The sequence below is a fragment of the Gossypium hirsutum genome, chromosome A08 (assembly GCF_007990345.1).
Source record: "Gossypium hirsutum isolate 1008001.06 chromosome A08, Gossypium_hirsutum_v2.1, whole genome shotgun sequence".
Taxonomy (NCBI): Eukaryota; Viridiplantae; Streptophyta; class Magnoliopsida; order Malvales; family Malvaceae; genus Gossypium; species Gossypium hirsutum.
Genome location: NC_053431.1, coordinates 25,092,854 through 25,095,966, shown reverse-complemented (window position 1 = coordinate 25,095,966; position 3,113 = coordinate 25,092,854). Strand labels below are relative to the sequence as shown.

The 3,113-nt window shown below is 34.5% G+C and overlaps 1 non-coding gene across 1 annotated transcript; it reads right to left on the bottom strand.

Moving 5' to 3' along the window:
- Positions 1-1,588: 1,588 nt before the first annotated feature.
- LOC121205899 (small nucleolar RNA R71) lies at positions 1,589-1,695 on the bottom strand. Its single transcript, XR_005900972.1, has one exon. It is a non-coding gene; the product is annotated as a small nucleolar RNA R71 (small nucleolar RNA).
- Positions 1,696-3,113: the final 1,418 nt, after the last annotated feature.

The following is a 3,113-nucleotide window of genomic DNA, read 5'->3' as shown; positions in this document are numbered from 1 at the left end:
ATTCAAACCGCTCCACTTATTAAGACTTTCTAGTTTTGCCCCTACCTACAAATAGCAAGTTTGAAACCTTCAAAGTTGCCACATGTTTATGGATACTTGTGATGTTGATATGTTTAATTTAATTAATATGGCTTAAATTTAATTTATGTTAGGTTGATTGCATTTCGTCCACTTGAGTTATTAAAATTATGTTTGTGTTGTTATAGGTCTTGGTAAAATGTTTGATTAAATTAAACCATGACTAAGTTATTCTTGCATTATAATTGTAAGGTGACTAATGAATTAATTATTTAATCGTGTTGAAATTGTAATTATTTGACACAGTACTTAATCAGTGCATGTTTAATCTTCTATGGTAGTTGAGGGTTAAATTAGCGACGATATTAGATGATACATTAGCCTTGCATAACTTACAAGATTATTGTGATTAAACAGTTTCAATGTCGGAATACATTATTACCTCACTTAATCTTTTATGTGCTTATGAAGATTGATTAATTGTTTGAATTGGGATTGGAAAATGTTCAAGAGATTAGTTAATTTAATATGTACATATGAGCAGTAGTTAGCAATTTACCAAGTTGCTGTGAATTTATTCGGAACAACATGAACATGAGGTTAATAATTCTAAGTTAAGAAATGTAATTAATCTAACACAATTATTTTATCTTGATTAAAATCATCTTTTGAAATCGTGCATTGGAACTTTTATTTTTTTATTTTACTTAGTTAACATTTAGTTTCTAATCACTTCCTCAAAATCAAAATATTTTTCTTCACCAAAGTGTTTTTAATTGCATTCATAGATATATTCCTTTCATAGTCCTTGTGGGTACAATAACTCAACATTTACTTTTCACTTTATTACTTGTTGCGCTTGTGTACACTGGCGCATTTCCGTCGTTCCAAGCTTTTAGCATCATTGCCCGGGATTGTTTTAAAAGACATTTTTTGTGAAATTGTTAATTTTGCATTTTTGTCTTTTTTTCCTGTTAAATTATAATTCCATTTCTTTTTTGTGTTTGTTTTTGGTGTTTATGAGTATTGATCAAATTATTGACTTACTCCTTGTAGACCTTGAAGTTGAAAGGACTTTAAGACAAAGGAGAAGATAAGTGAACCAAAGGACCAAAGAGATGAATTTTGAAAATCAAAACCAAAATCCAGGAGGAGCATTCGCTTATAATACTGACAATACAATTATTATTACTGATAACAGAAATTGTGCCATTCAACAATATGCCATTCCTCTATTCAACGAGATCAATCCGAGTATTAGGAGACTCGAAATCGAGGCACAACAATTCAAGCTGAAGCCAATCATGTTCCAAATGTTGCAAAATATGGGTCAATTTAGTGGGATTCCTACTGAAGATCCACATCTTTATCTTCGACTATTCATCAAAATGAGTGACTCATTTAAACTAGTCGGGATGACCGAGGATGTATTTAGACTGAGATTATTTCCTTACTCCTTAAGAGACAGAGCAGGAGCGTGGTTGGACTCCCTACTATCCGGTTCCATAACTACATGGCAAGAGTTGGTTGAAGTTTCATAATGAAAAATTTCCCTCCATCTTTAACCGCCATGATCTAAAATGAAAACACTTCATTTCAGCAACTTGATGAAGAATCTTTATTTGAGGCATAAGAGTAGTTCAAGGAGTTATTAAGAAAGTTCCCTTATCATGGTATTCCTTACTGCATTCAAATGGAGACTTTCTATATTATCAAAATTCTGATTTGGTTCTATGAAATTTGACATATTTTGTTTGCTTCTGAAATTGAATAATCGATGTGTTGTTTTATTATTGGAATTGTTTTCGATTTTGATAAAAATTGTGTTTTATGTTCCTAGCCATGTGATAATTATAGTAGGTCTTAATTAAGGTTTGAGTTTGAACCTAGGAATAAATGAAATTATAGTTTAATTATTAAAAGAATCAGTGTTGGCAAGTAGGTGGCCTTTTAAATGAAAATAAGGGAAAAATAACATCAAAAAGCCTTGTGGAAAAGTGGCTAAGCGACACAACTTAGAGTGCAGGGAGATGGTGTTAGTAGGTAGGAAGGAGGTCCAAGGTTCGAATCCTAGTTTTGTGTTTTAGAAGTTTAATTTTGGCCTTCTGGAAGGATGGAAGTGGCATAAAGATGGACTCTAAGAGGAGTGTTCAGAAGAGAAAATTAAGGAAAGGATCAGGGGGTTATCAGGGAGAAAAATGAAGAGATGAGAAAGGAGAAGTGATGGAAAATTCAGCTATAAGGGCTATAAGTAGGGGCTAAATACAGGGTTTCCAGGCTACTACTGAAATTCTTCTTCACCTTGTTGCCAGAAACCCCTTTCTCCAAAAGCCTAAAACCCTTTTCTTTTCAAGATCCAAAAAGCAGAAAACCCTTTTTCTTTCTTTCTTTTCTTCCTGCTTATTTCTATTCATCTCTACACAATTTTCTCTATTTCACTTAGCCGATTTCTTCTTCTACTCTTCTTCTTTAATCTGTACCAAATAAACCTTATTCACCATATAAGTTTGAAAAGCCGAAAAGCTGAATCTCCATAGGGCTGAATACTCTTTGACTGAATCTAGTGGGATTAGTATCGAATCTCAGATCTTAGCTCTCTATCGAATTGCTCTTTAGGTGTTTGCAGTTTTGATCTAGGAGCTGATCGTGGTTAGTGATTTAAGAAAGGGATGATCGCGCAAGGTAAGGTTAATGTGAGGTTTCGGTTTTAGTAAGGATATGTATTAAGCATGCGATTAATGGAAGGGTGATATTGTTTGTAGGTATGGACTAAGGGAATAGCAGCATGCTTGCTTACCAGGTGTGTACATACACTGCACACAGACTATGAATCGGCAAAAACTGAAATGCCGAAATGCTGAAAAGCCGAAATACCGAAAAGCTGAAAGTTTGCCTACGGTAGTCTTGTAAGTGCGCGAACACTTGTAAGGGAGACACCAATAGGTTGCCTGAGACCCACGGGTGATTTTGTGGACTTGGGTTGTGATTTGGCCATACGGGCCAAAATGGGCTAAATGGGCCCGATGGGCTGTTGGGCCCATAATAGGCAAAAACTGAATATTGAGGCTATGTGATAGGAATTTGTATGTGAGCAT